The 15,112-nt window shown below is 42.0% G+C and overlaps 1 protein-coding gene across 3 annotated transcripts in view; it reads left to right on the top strand.

The window, feature by feature from the left end:
* Positions 1–3,060: 3,060 nt before the first annotated feature.
* Positions 3,061–15,112, top strand: part of nr2c2 (nuclear receptor subfamily 2, group C, member 2) — a 46,674-nt gene continuing 34,622 nt past the window's right edge. The window contains exon 1 of one of the 3 annotated variants that reach the window (XM_039771065.1): positions 3,061–3,248. The gene's annotated coding sequence lies outside the window, so the exon portion shown is untranslated. Of the gene's footprint in view, positions 3,249–9,962; positions 10,089–15,112 lie in introns of those variants that run through there. The other 2 variants (XM_039771062.1, XM_039771063.1) reach the window with 2 other exon arrangements.

Genomic DNA, 15,112 nt, shown 5'->3' with positions numbered 1-15,112 from the left:
TGCGCATGTGTGACTAAGTGACTGCGAGGGCATTTTGGGGAGCTCTGCTGTACTTCAGTGAACCTGCCAAGCAGACCCGCCTCATGCCTGAATTGGCGAAGGAAAAATCAGAAGTTTCTATGAGCAGCTTATTTAGATGTGGATTGAAAGAGTTCAACAAGAGCGGGTCACATCAGTATATAGAGATAAATTAGATGTTAGTTTGGAGTACACAACCTGCTGACAAAATCTGTTGAAGTTCAGCCTCAGTGTATCACCCCACAGGTTAGTGTCCATGTGTCAGCCTGGCCTCCTCTCTTCACCCAACTCCACTATTGCTTCTCATATTCTGAGATTCTTTTGGGTGCCTTTATGCAAACTCCAATGGGCTTACATGTGTCATCTGGCCACTCAGTCATAAAGCTCAGATCAGTGGAGTGTTACAGCGTTGGGTGTCCTTCTGGAAGTTTCTCCCCTCTGCACACAGGTTCTCTGGAGCTCAACCGAGATTGACCATGGGGATTTTTTTGGGTCAGCTCTCTTACCAGGGCCCTTCTGCCACAAGTGATTAGTTAGGCCGGGTGGCCAGGTCTAGGTAAACACATGGTTGTTTCTAAACTTCTTCCATTTAAGAATTATGGAGGCTGCTGTGCTCTTGGGAGCTTTCAATGCTGCCGAAATGAGTTTCTGTCATCGTCCCCACAATCCTGTCTCTACGTGCTGCATGCAGTTCCTTCAAAACTCCTGGCTTGTTGTGTACTCAGCGGTGGGACCTTCTGTAGACGGATGTGTGTCTTTCCTAATCAGTCCAATCAAATGAACTGACCACAGGGGGACTCCAAACAAGGTGAAGAAACACCTCAGTGGTGAACAATTGAACTGGATGGACCTTAGCCAAATACAAGGGTCTCAAAACTTGCTATTGCAGATTTCAAAATTTCAATACCTTTATACTGAATTGTTGTATTAAATAGTTATCAGTATTTTGATATCTTTGACAACCCTAGTCTGTTGTTGTATCTCTGCAATTTCCTTCAGGATTATCTATCTATCTATCTGTAATGCCTTTCATCTATCTATCTATCTATCTATCTATCTATCTTTATATATTGCTTTTCATATCTATCTATCTATCTATCTATCTATCTATCTATCTGTCTGCACGCACAGACTCGTCTATCATCTGTCCCTCTGTCTGTCTGCCTTCCTTTCTCTGTCTGTCCATCTATCTCTCTCTGCCTGATTTCCATATATCTGTCTGCCTGTCTCTATGCCTGTTATCTATTTATCCATCCATCCATTTTCCAACCCGCTGAATCCGAACACAGGGTCACGGGGGTCTGCTGGAGCCAATCCCAGCCAACACAGGGCACAAGGCAGGAACCAATCCCGGGCAGGGTGCCAACCCACTGCAGTGTTATCTATTCATCCACCTGCCTAATTTCCATCCATCTTTTTGTTCATCCATCCATCTGTCTATCTTTCTGCTTGCCTGCAAGTCTGTGTCTGTTCATCTATCTGCCTGTCTGGGCATCTTTCTGTCCATCTATCCATCCATCACTCGCTGCATGCTTGTCTGTCTGTCTGTCTGGTCATCAGTCCATCTGCCTGCCTAATTTCCATATGTCTGTCTCTCTACCCGTCTGCCAGCCCACCTGTTCATCCATCTGCCCATTCATCTTTCTGTCTGTCTTCATCTATCTATCATGTAGCACCTTTACATATCTATCTATCTATCTATCTATCTATCTATGTTAAAACAAAATGTCTAACTGTATGTTCCCTATACAATTCTACATCCTTTGACCTATCTGGACCAAAGTTTGCATTGTTCCGTTCTAGGATGATACAGATAACATGGACTCCTTTGGAGCTGAAAAATTCGACCCTGGGAGTCCCAGTGTTTTGTTTTTGCGCACAGTGCCACCTGCTGGCTCAGAGCAAATTAAACATCAGAACAGACTGTAGCCAGACTAGCAGACAAAATGACCAGAGCTTAACATTCCTTATTCAGGCAACACCTAAGTGCTGCTTGCGAATTTCCCCTTGGGATTAATAAAGTATCTATCTATAATAATATATAACAATCTGTAACATTAAAAGGAGTATCATGCACTTTTGTAGGTGGCGTTGGGTGAAGCGCAATCGAGAGTGGAAGTGCAGCTCAACACAAAAGAGGATCAAAGGGTTGTTTAACGTGCTATGCCGACTTTTCTTCATAAATTTGGTGCTACAAATTGTCCACCTTGAACTAGGAGGATGAGTCAGACATGACAGCATTCACAGTTAAAACCCAAGCAAGGAGTTACTGCAATTCTGGAATCCAATTGGACCCACAAAGAAGAAATTCTTGACTCATGAGGGCAGAGATATCGATAGAGAGGTAGCGCGGATGATGGACGTAACAGCTAGCAATGACAACAGGGTCACCGTTTAAAAACACATAAACGTTTGTCTTGTTTTGTCAACCCATTCCACAAATATACTTCAGCTAGTTTTTATTTTTGCAAATTTAAAAAAAAAATCCTGCACAGTATTTGCTTTGTCATTTTAGGGTATTGAGTGTTGCCTAATGTGGTGAAAATCTGAACTTAAGTGAGTTTAGCACAAGGCTGCAACATAACAAAATGTGCAGAAAGTGAAGAGGTCTGAATACCTTCTACAGCCAAAGAATCTGAGCCAACTGAGACCCAAATATCCCTAGACAGGTCTTTACGGGAACCGTCGACAATGATGTTCAATCAGTGTAAGAAAACATGCTTTATTGTGTCCTCTGGTCAACAACATTTCCTGGATTGCCCTCAATAATCATTCAGCTCCGTATATGTCTGCCCATAGACCCAATACGCCAGAGCATCACCCTGTTTCTCGGACAGCCTTGGATGCCCGAGAGGCTCAGTAAACTTTCGCAGGTTTATTTTATTTTATGTGCGCCACATCACTCCTACAGGTAGACCCTGAGATCCAGTGCAGTCCCTTCGTGGAGCATTAAAAAGCCCGAAATGAAAGGCAAGCAGAAGGCGACAAGCCGGGAGCCGTTAAGCACGCTCTGTGTCCAATCAGCGGCCGCCGCCCTGAGCAGACGAGTGACGTCACGCGCTGTCTGGCTCTCGCTACGCGTTTTGTGAGGAAAGAGAAGAGCGCTGGAGGAGGAAGAAGAAAAAACTGGCGGACAGGGGTCACGAACTATGACCTTTCACAGAAGAAAAACAATAACAAATATTTTTTTTAACACCTGAGAGCGATAAATCGTCGTGTTTTCCTGAGAGGTAAGCTAGTTGCCTTTTTCATTCTTGATTTAAATGCATATTCCGACACGTCGGGCCGAAATGCGCTTAATGCGAGTTTGGATGGCGAGTCTGCGGAGTCGCTCGCGCTACCTCTGGCCGCGTAGTTTAAAAGGGCGTACATTTTATGTAATCATTAACCGATTATTTAACAGCGTTATGAGGGTCCTATGAATACCGCTGTGGAGTGCTACCGGCGTTTTCCGAGGGCCTAGATGGAAAAGTAGAAACTGCCGCAGTTCATCGCGCAGCTTAACCCGACCCTTTTACCTTTGCCTTCCCGGGGACAGGGGCCTGGTTGGACGGGGTTGCCTGCATAAACAGCCGGGCGGGATCATAGAAGACGAATTCGTTTTATTGTGTTTAATGCTAAAACAAAAGAAAACGACGACTACACCCGTTTTAGACGGCTTTTTGTTATGCACGATAAAACTGGATGGCGTTTCCGATGGCTGCAGTGGGTTTCTTGGCGTTACGCCAGATTCTCCATCTTGGTCGTTTTTTTTGGGGGCTTGTGTATTTTTTTTTAACTCTCTAAAAGAGACAGCGACTGAAAAGAATTGTAAAAAGACATGCAGAGAAACCAATCGGGAAGCGAATCAGGCAGCTCGACTCTACCCCAATGCAGGTGTGATGACGGGGAGGCCCGAGTGGCGGCGGAAAAATCCGAAATTTAGACGAGTAGTTATTTGACATGGATCGAAACAGTCGCTTAGATATATAGAGACTTCCTAATGTTAGAGTGGAGTGCTGTTCTTGCTGGATAAAATATGTTGAATTGTAGTATGCGATAATTAAGTCGACCTCTGGCTTGGAACGCCCAAATCAGAGCGCCTAATTTGAAAGTCAGTTAAGTGCATTCTTTATATAGCGCCTGATAGATACAGTGCATCCAGCAAGTATTCACAGCGCATCACTTTTTCCACATTTTGTTATGTTACAGCCTTATTCCAAAATGGATTAAATTCATTTTTTTGCACAGAATTCTACACACAACATCCCATAATGACAATGTGAAAAAAGTTTACTTGAGGTTTTTGCAAATCTATTAGAAATAAAAAAACTGAGAAATCACATGTACATAAGTATTCACAGCCTTTGCTCAATACTTTGTCGATGCACCTTTGGCAGCCATTCCAGCCTCAAGTCTTTTTGAATATGATGCCACAAGCTTGGCACACCTATCCTTGGCCAGTTTCGCCCATTCCTCTTTGCAGCACCTCTCAAGCTCCATCAGGTTGGATGAGAAGCGTCGGTGCACAGCCATTTTAAGATCTCTCCAGAGATGTTCAGTCTGATTCAAGTCTGGGCCACTCAAGGACATTCACAGAGTTGTCCTGAAGCCACTCCTTTGATATCTTGGCTGTGTGCTTAGGGTTGTTGTCCTGCTGAAAGATGAACCGTCGCCCCAGTCTGAGGTCAAGAGTGCTCTGGAGCAGGTTTTCATCCAGGATGTCTCTGTACATTGCTGCAGTCATCTTTCCCTTTATCCTGACTAGTCTCCCAGTTCCTGATGCTGCCACCACCATGCTTCACTGTAGGGATGGTATTGGCCTGGTGATGAGCGGTGCCTGGTTTCCTCCAAACTTGACACCTGGCATTCACACCAAAGAGTTCAATCTTTGTCTCATCAGACCAGAGAATTTTGTTTCTCATGGTCTGAGAGTCCTTCAGGTGCCTTTTGGCAAACTCCAGGCGGGCTGCCATGTGCCTTTTACTAAGGAGTGGCTTCCGTCTGGCCACTCTACCATACAGGCCTAACTGGTGGATTGCTGTAGAGATGGTTGTCCTTCTGGAAGGTTCTCCTCTCTCCACAGAGGACCTCTGGAGCTCTGACAGAGTGACCATCAGGTTCTTGATCACCTCCCTGATTAAGGCCCTTCTCCGCCGATCGCTCAGTTTAGATGGCCGGCCAGCTCTAGGAAGAGTCCTGGTGGTATCGAACTTCTTCAACTTACGGATGATGGAGGCCACTGTGCTCATTGGGACCTTCAAAGCAGCAGACATTTTTCTGTAACCTTCCCCAGATTTGTGCCTCGAGACAATCCTGTCTCGGAGGTCTACAGACAATTCCTTTGACTTCATGCTTGGTTTGTGCTCTGACATGAACTGTCAACTGCGGGACCTTCTATAGACAGGTGTGTGCCTTTCCAAATCATGTCCAGTCAGCTGAATCTACCACAGGTGGACTCCAATTAAACATCTCAAGGATGATCAGGGCAAACAGGATGCACCTGAGCTCAGTTTGGAGCTTCATGACAAAGGCTGTGAATACTTATGCACATGTGCTTTCTCAGTTTTTTTTTTATTTTTTAATAAATTTGCAGAAGTCTCAAGTAAACTTTTTTAATGTTGTCATTATGGGGTGTTGTGTGTAGAATTCTGAGGAAAAAAATGAATTTAATCTGTTTTGGAATAAGGCTGTAACATAACAAAATGTGGAAAAAGTGATGCGCTGTGAATACTTTCCGGATGCACTGTAGACTGCTTGACTTACTTTGAAATTACACGTCACTGAATTATTATTATTTATATTTTGGTTGATGCCTTTATCCGCGACATAATACATTTTTTTGATACAATGGGTTGCATTTATTTTGATTTTCCAATTGGAGCAAGAGGCAGGTGAAGTGACTTGCTCAGGGTCACACAGTGTCAGTAGCAGAATTTCAAATTGTGACCTCACAGTTTGAGGTCCAATTCTTTAACCACTACACCTCAATGCCTTTCGAATGATATATTTATACGAGGAGTGTTCAATATGGTATCTACCTATGACGGGTAAATATGGCTGGTATACAATATATGACACGTTATACAGTATATAGTAATAGTTAAAATATATTGCACAAAACATATGGAAGTGAAATCATTGCATCTCTCTTGCATTCAGTATTGTTTGTACTGCTGATTGCTAATCCACTGATATTTACCTATCCGACAAAGATTTGAGTGACGGATACAATTTTTCATCTGTTCCACAAGGCTTGTTCTCACCTGGACAAAGCTTGCAGCACTGTGAGGATTATGATTTTGTTTGGTTTCTCCAATGCCTTCAGTATCAATCAGCCATCCGTGTTAAAGGGATAACCTCAGAGGTTTGCAGGTTTGATGAGCCTTTGGTGTCCTTGATGATGGAATCATAGACATGTATAGATGTTGCATTCACTGTGTTGCCCAGTCGACACGATACGTCGGCGCGTCCGCCCTATTGCGAGTGGCAAAAGTGCCATTTAAACTAATACAGGTAGACGTGGAAACCGGGTTTTCTGATGAAAAAACAATAACGTTTCAAACAGTATCGTTTACATACAACAGATTTTGGCGAATCGTTTAAATGCAATTATTTATATCCATTTATACATTAATAATGGCAATTATTAAAATAATAATAATTATTAATATTAAATAATTCCTCCAATATAAGTAACATTTCTCAGACTGCCTTCTTCCATCTCCTAAACATTTCTAGACTTCATCCTGTTCTTACACAACACATTACTGAAGTATCAGTTAATGCCCGAGTCATCTCACATATAGATTACTGTAATGCTACTCTTCTATCTGGCATCCCACATAAACGTATCCATCGCTTACAACTTCTTCAGAATTCTAATGCCAGGATAATAACCTGCTGTTCTAAATCCACTGAACATATCACACGTATTCTCTCTCAGCTTCACTGGCTCCCTGTTCACTACTGAATACGATACACAATCCCGCTCTGAACATTTAAAGCTCTCCACACCTCACTGATCTCCTCCAGACTGGCACTCCTCTCGCTCACTCAGATCCTCATCTGCAGCTCGACTTTCTGTACCACACGTCAGACTCAGTACTCTGGGAGCTCGAGCGTCTCTCATTGTGCTCCTCAACTCGGGAATTCTCTTCCCTCTCATATACATCAGCTCGATTCAATAACACATTTTAAAGCTGTTCTCAAAACTTATCTTTTCAAACTGGCATACCAATTGTGAATTTTGCACTGTTACTGCCAGGTATCTTTGTTTTTTAGCTAATTATTGCTTTTTTGATTTATCATTCTCTTGTTTTAATTTTACTGATGTTGTTTAATTTTATTGTAAGGTGACCTTGAGTGCTAAGATTATAAAACTGGATTTTTCTAATGGCCAAATATAACCAAAACAATTGTTCAGCCTTACCTATGAAATGTAATCCCCGGGATCTGGTTTGGAGCGTACAGCGGTTTGTACAGTCCCAAGCAGCACATGCGTGAGGCATCTTCATCCATTACTTCACCCCACAGCAGTGCCACTCGCAATATGGCGGGATGTTGACGTACGGTGCTGCTGGTCATGTGGTGTCTAGTAATTCTGTGTCTATGAATGGAATAATCTGTCTGGCGCACCAGAGTTTGTGAGGCTCAAGACCTGTGTGAGCAACACTGGAGCACCACAAGGAACAGGCCTGTCTCGTTGTCTCTTCATTCTGATCACCTCTGGCTATGAATATAACACCAGGTCGTGTCACTTTCAGAAACTCTCCAGACGAATCTGCACTTTTGTTTGTATCGATAAGGGGGGTGAGACAGAGCAGGAGGCAGGTCAAGAACTTTGTTTATCGGTGCAGAAAGAATTGATAGATTCTTGATGTATGGTAGCGCATTTTTCCTCATTTTGCCATTTTTTCCCCAATGTTTATAATAGGGGGAAAAAAAATGGGGAGACAGGACCTCTGTGTTTTTCCCCAGTTGATTCTGGGGTTTGTCAGCGATGTGTTTTTGCTCCTACTCTGTTCGGTGCTTGTATGGACTGGGTGTTGGGCAAGGCCGTGGGCTCCAGCAGCTGTGGGGCATCTGTTGGTGAAGAATGATTCATGGATCTTGACTTTGTTGACGATGCTGTGATCTTTGCGGAGTCAATGGAGGCTCTGGTCGGGGCTCTCGAGAGACTGAATGAGGAGTCTGAGTGTCTGGGCTTGCAAGTGTCCTGGATAAAAACCAAGAGCCAGGCCTTCAATGACCTCCTGGGCACGGCCATCAGCAGTGTGTGTGTCTGTGGAGAGAGTGTGGACCTCGTCATTGAGAGGTTTGCTTACCTTGTCAGTGACATTCATGTCTCTGGTGACTCTTCCTATGAAGTCGGTAGACGGATTGGGAGAGCGTGGGGGGTCATGAGGTTGCTGGAAAGGGGTCTGTGGCGCTCCCGATATCTATGCAAAAGGATGAAGGTTCAAGTCCTGGTGCTTCCTGTCTTTCTATATGTTTGCGAGACATGGATGTTATCCAGTGACCTGAGACGAAGACTGGACTCCTTCATATGTGTCTCTCCGGAAAATCCTCGGGTACCATTGGTTTGACTTTGTGTTGCTCATGGAGTCCCAAATGAGGCACATTACCTGCATTGTGAGGGAGCGTCAGTTACGGCACCACGACCATGTGGAGCGTTTTTCTGAGGGTGATCCGGCCTGTAAGATCCTCATTGTTGGGGACCCGAGTGGCTTGACCAGCCCAAGGGGTCACCCACGTAACACCTGGCTGCGGCAGATAGAGGGTCATTTCCGGAGGGTGGAACTGGACCGCATGTCTGCCTGTGGGGTTGCCAACTGGGATCCTAAGCTGTTTTGTCGTGTAGTGGGTGTGGCAACACATTGTACCAGTGCATGCTCCCCAACTTCACTTGACTTGACTTGATTATAATGCCATTCAGGGCTCAGCTGCAGAATGCACTGTGGTGATGCTACATGAGAGGGCTGTTATCATCCTTCCAACTTTATTGCAAGGAATACTTACATAAAGTATAGGAATATTTACACAACAAATTACTTTAGCTACATTCATTCATATTCTATCTACTCAGCCATCTACTATTCAGAAACCAGCATTTCAATACAGTGGATATAAAAAGTCTACACACCCCTGCCAAAATCACAGATTTTGTGTAATAAAAAAATGTAACCAAGATAAATCCTCTCCGATCTTATTTCACCAAAGAAGGTGAAAACAAATCAGAAATGGTTTAGTGAGGAAAGGAAAGTGGGGTGTATAGACTTTTCATATCCACTGTAAGAGGCTAGAGATTATCTTGTTAGATTTATGCAGAAGCACCCAGCTTCTGGTAGTACATGTTCTCTTACACCCTGCGTCTTTATAGTCCTAAATTAACCTAAACTACACCTGTTCGGGAAGTGAGAGGAAACGAAAAAAAAAAAACACACACCGACACAGAACGGATGTGCAAATATCACACAGTCTGTGTAAAATCTGGGATTTAAACTTGGGACTGGAGAGGTGTGAGGCAACTAGGCTAAGCACTGAGCCACCATGCCACTTAGCATTTTCCTCAAAAAAATAAGATAATTATACACCGAAAAATAGAAAAAAGAAACGAGTGCATTGATTGGCATCTCTAAAGTGGCACAGTATGAGTATCTGTAGACAATTTTCTATTCATTGTGAATTTTTTTTTTCTCCCCTTTAAAAGGTTTAAATAGGCCAACAGTTTGAAATTATGCCATACTGATAATTAGCCATTGGTTTTATACTTGTTTCATGTTTCCATGCTAATAATGCCTGAACTTAAACGTTTGCACTTTCTAAAAGTGTTGTGTGTTCATTGCACGTGAAAATAACCATTTCATTCCATTAATAAGCTCAACTTGATGATGCGGTGCCTCATCTAGAAATTTGTTTTTGTTTTACACCCAGTGCTGCTGGGACAGGTTGTGGCTCCATGTAACCCTGTAATGGAAAAAGCAGACTCTGATAACAGACTGTGCACCTCCCCGGTGGCTAAAGCGATGTTCTGTAAACTCCATGTTCACGGCCTCCATCCTCACATTTAACTGCTTGTGTGATCCTGAGTAAGTCAGTGTGCTAACATCACAACATTCTGGGACAGATAATACTGTATGTCTAAAGCAGCTGGGTAGGGCTTTTGCTATTTAGGAAGATGTTCTATACAATGCATTCTGTTCAGTCTGTTAATTAAATTGGACATCCTCCCAGGGGGTCAGGGTTCTCGTCATAGTTGGGTTTGGATCCTAGTGACCCTGTACTAGAAAAGCTGCTTTACTTAAATGAATTGATAAATGAAATAAGTAAGCACAAACAGTACAGTCCCCTTGTGGCTAACAGAGGTGGGGAAATAATGATTACGGTTGAGTTTTGCAGCATTTGTTTTGCCATAAAAGAGTAATTCATTTATGACAACTGTTAAGAAATTGTTTGTGCATTTAAGGTTAAAGTAGACACAAAGCATTTAATTGACTTTGTGCATTTAAGGTTAAAGTAGACACAAAGCATTTAATTGACAAACAAATTGCTTTTTTATTCCCATAGGTGGCACGCTGCTAATGGGTTTGCTTACTTACCATTCAATTTTACCTACCGTGTTATTTTTGGGTTCAATAAGATTAAAATACATTATGTATTGGACAAGCATATATGAAAGTTAGCATTGGATTCTTTTTACAGACATGAATTAGATATTTGTTCAGTAGTCATTTACAATCCAAATCTTTAGTTATTTGGTTTCAGTATGTTTTATGTAGGGCGGCACGGTGGAGCAGTGGTGGCGCTGATGCCTCACAGTTAGGAGACCTGGGTTTGCATGTTCTCCCCGTGTCTGCATGGGTTTCCTCCCACAGTCCAAAGACATGCAGGTTAGGTGCATTGGCCATCCTAAATTGTCTCAAGTGTGTGCTTGGTGTGTGGGTGTCCTGCCCGGGGTTTGTTTCCTGCCTTGTGCCCTGTGTTGGCTGGGATTGGCTCCAGCAGACCCTCGTGACCCTGTAGTTAGGTTATAGTGGGTTGGATAGATATTTTATGTAATGCCCTATCCAGGGGTTGTTTCTGTTGGGATAGGCTCCAGTTTCTCCTCGACCCTGCTCAGGATAAGCGCTTTTGAAAGTGGGCTGATGCTTTATACATGTAGTAGTACGTGCCCACACCTCTCCTTTCATCTACATATCTGTTATACCAGGGGTTCTCAATGTCGGTCCTGGGGAATGCGGGTTGTTTGTTGTAACCACCTTCTGTTTTTAATTGGAATCCTTGGCTAATCAAATGAACTGTTGTTTCCCAGATTCTGTGTTTTGGGAACAATATAGAAATTAGAAAAAAAAAAAAAAGTTAAAATGTACTAAGCAGTTATATGGGAATAATGTCTTTTTTTTTTCTTTTTAACAATATTTTCATCTTGATTTTTATTCTGTTTTTCCGGGTGTTCTAATTGTTTAATTAATCCATTATTTTCTAATTAGTGGGACTAACGCTTAAGTAGTTGCAGCCTTTCATGATTCCGTGTTGTTTGCCTGGTTGTTTGCCTGGGTGTCTGCTCTGCTCATTTTTAATTGTCATTATTAAGATACAATAAAGGGAGAGAGAGGGTGAAATATAATGAAACCAACAAAAGTGAGTTAAGCATTTAAATCTGTACCAAAACTGAAATATTTCTAAATATCTTATAAATGTAAAAATCATGCCTCTGTGCTTTCTTAATGTAGAATAAGAGAAGAGACAGAAAAAAAAACACCAGCTAATTAATTGTGAGATCAGTGTCATCAGTTACTGTCACTGATTATGAATCTGGTTGAAGCAGAAACCTGATGCCACAGTGGACCCCCAGGACTGACTTTGAGAACCCCTGTGGTATACAATAAAACACTACGGTCTGTGTGTCCAGTCACTCTGAGCAATCGGGTTGGTCGGTTTGGCTTTGGTGTTTCCACAAAAGAGGAAGTGTGAGTGTGTATGAGACATGCATAGAGAGTCACCTTTAAATATGGCAAGTATAAAACCGGACAGGAGGTGAGAAAGGTGTGTCGAAAATAATGACAGAGTCTGAGAAGCAGGCTTTCCTTGAACCTCCTTGAGAAAGGGAGCACCAGTGAAGAGATGTTCAGGCACACGCGACTACAGAGGATTGGCAACAAAGGTATCCATAGGGCAAGAGATAGCAAGTAGCTTTAAATTGTTCTGTTACCGGTCTACTGTGGCTAGTTTCTTTTTAAAATTGCATTTGAAAGAATGCTTGTTATCTACTTATATATACATACACACAGTGGTTCCTTGAGATACGAATTTAATTCATTCCGTGACCGAGCTCATAAGTCAAAATGCTTGTATCTCAAATCAGTTTTCCCCATTGAAATGAGATTAATTCGTGTCAGCCCCCAAAAAACCACCCCAATTTTTTGTTAAATGTTTTCAACATAAGAAAAATGTATTTATAATGAACAAATATTGTATACAAACAAAATAAAACCTAATACATAAAAGAGAATCTAAAGAAATAAACAGATGTTGGCGGAGCCGATTAGCGTATTGTAATGTTTTTTTCTTTCACTTCACTTTTGCTTAACTTAATTTTCTTCTTCACTAGTTTTTTTTCTTTTTTGCCGCACTTTTTTCACTTTCATTCACAGGGCGTTTCAATAGAAACCTGTCCAAAGAGCTTTGTTTCTTCCTCCCCTTTAGAATGTTTCTGAAATGAGTTTGGCGAGTGTCATTATATGGCGCCGCTGCACGACCAGTTGCAACTTTTTCAGGGTGTTTCTTTTCAATAAAGTCCGAAACTTTTTCCCATATTGCCAACACTTCCGTTATCTCACTTAAAGTGATAACCTCCTCCGCCTACAGTGGTGCCTGAAAGTTTGTGAACCCTTTAGAATTTTCTACATTTCTGCATAAATACGACCTAAAACATCATCAGATTTTCACTCAAGTCCTAAAAGTAGATAAAGAGAAACCAGTTAAACAAATGAGACAGAAATATATCATTTATTTATTGAGGACAATGATCGAATATTACATATTTGTGAGTGGCACAAGTATGTGAACCTTTGCTTTCAGTATATGCTGTGACCCCCAATAACTTCAACTAAACGTTTGCGGTAACTTTTGATCATTCCTGCACACCGGCTTGGAGGAAATTTCGCCCATTCCTCCGTACAGAACAGCTTCAACTCTGGGATGTTGGTGGGTTTCCTCACATGAACTGCTCACTTCAGGTCCTTCCACAACATTTCGATTGGATTAAGGTCAGGACTTTGACTTGGCCATTCCAGAACATTCACTTTATTCTTCTTTAACCATTCTTTGGTAGAACGACTTGTGTGCTTAGGGTCGTTGTCTTGCTGCATGACCCACCTTCTCTTGAGATTCAGTTCATGGACAGATGTCCTGACATTTTCCTTTAGAATTCTCTGATATAATTCAGAATTCATTGTTCCATCAATGAAGGCAAGCCGTCCTGGCCCAGATGCAGCAAAACAGGCCCAAACCATGATACTACCACCACCATGTTTCACAGATGGGATAAGGTTCTTATGCTGGAATGCAGTGTTTTCCTTTCTCCAAACATAACGCTTTTCATTTAAACCAAAAGTTCTATTTTGGTCTCATCCGTCCACAAAACATTCTTCCAATAGCCTTCTGGGTTTGTCCACGTGATCTTTAGCAAACTGCAGACGAGCAGCAATGTTTTTTGGAGAGCAGTGGCTTTCTCCTTGCAACCCTGCCATGCACACCATTGTTGTTCAGTGTTCTCCTGATGGTGGACTCATGAACATGAACATTAGCCAATGTGAGAGAGGCCTTCAGTTGCTTAGAAGTTACCCTGGGGTCCTTTGTGACCTCGCCGACTATTACACGTGTGCCTTGCTCTTGGAGTGATCTTTGTTGGTCACCACTCCTGGGAGGGTAACAATGGTCTTGAATTTCCTCCATTTGTACCCAATCTGTCTGACTGTGGATTGGTGGAGTCCAAACTCTTTAGAGATGGTTTGGTAACCTTTTCCAGCCTGATGAGCATCAACAGCTCTTTTTGTGAGGTCCTCAGAAATCTCCTTTGTTCGTGCCATGATACACTTCCACAAACATGTGTTGTGAAGAGCAGACTTTGATAGATCCTGTTCTTTAAATAACACAGGGTGCCCACTCACACCTGATTGGCATCCCATTGATTGAAAACACCGGACAAACTAACTGCTAATCCGTGAGGTTCACATACTTTTGCCACTCACAAATATGTAATATTCGATCATTTTCCTTAATAAATAAATGACCAAGTCTAATATTTTTGTCTCATTTGTTTAACTGGTTTCTCTTTATCTACTTTTAGTACTTGAGTGAAAATCTGATGATGTTTTAGGTCATATTTATATAGAAATATAGAAAATTCTAAAGGGTTCACAAACTTCAAGTACAACTGTATGTATGTTTCTGTTCTGCTATCAAAACAGGGGACCCATTGCACTAACCCACCCTGGGGCCTATGATGCGGTTAAGACAGCCCTGCATACCTACAGTGTGCAACTTTATTGTCTTTAAAATGTGTGAGGAAAACAAAAAATGTTATTTTCAAAAGCTATACTATTTTTTAGGAGCCTTTAAAACAGGAGTCGCCAAGTCCGGTCCTGGAGGACCACTGTGGCTGTAGGTTTTCATTCTAACCATATTTTTTTAGTCAGTGCCCTGTTTGCACTGCTAATTAATTTCTTGTGGATTAATTTTAATTGAATTGCTTTTTTTTTAGATTTGTTCCCCTAAAGGTCTTCATCGTTCCTCTGAATTGCTTCATTTCTTTTCTTAAATGGCACCCAAACAGAAATGAAATGTGAAGTACGTGAGCCAACAGAAGACCAACTAAGTCAGGGCCTCAAATTCCAACCAACTGCTTAATGAGGTGCCGATTCTTGTCGTTAATTAAACCAGTTCTTTAATTTCTTGGCTTGTTGCTGCTCGCGTGGTGCATTAGCAGACATTTCTGAAATTGTTAATTTTCTCTTTCTATAAGAGCCCTGCTAAAATGTTTTGTAGACCTGAGCAGATCAACATTCCTGAGACCTTAACCTTTCTTTATTTTCAGATAGTGTACTTTAGA

The sequence above is a fragment of the Polypterus senegalus genome, chromosome 12 (genome assembly GCF_016835505.1).
Source record: "Polypterus senegalus isolate Bchr_013 chromosome 12, ASM1683550v1, whole genome shotgun sequence".
NCBI lineage: Eukaryota > Metazoa > Chordata > Cladistia > Polypteriformes > Polypteridae > Polypterus > Polypterus senegalus.
Note: the sequence above shows the minus strand (reverse complement) of the source record. Positions and strands in the feature narration are given on the sequence as shown.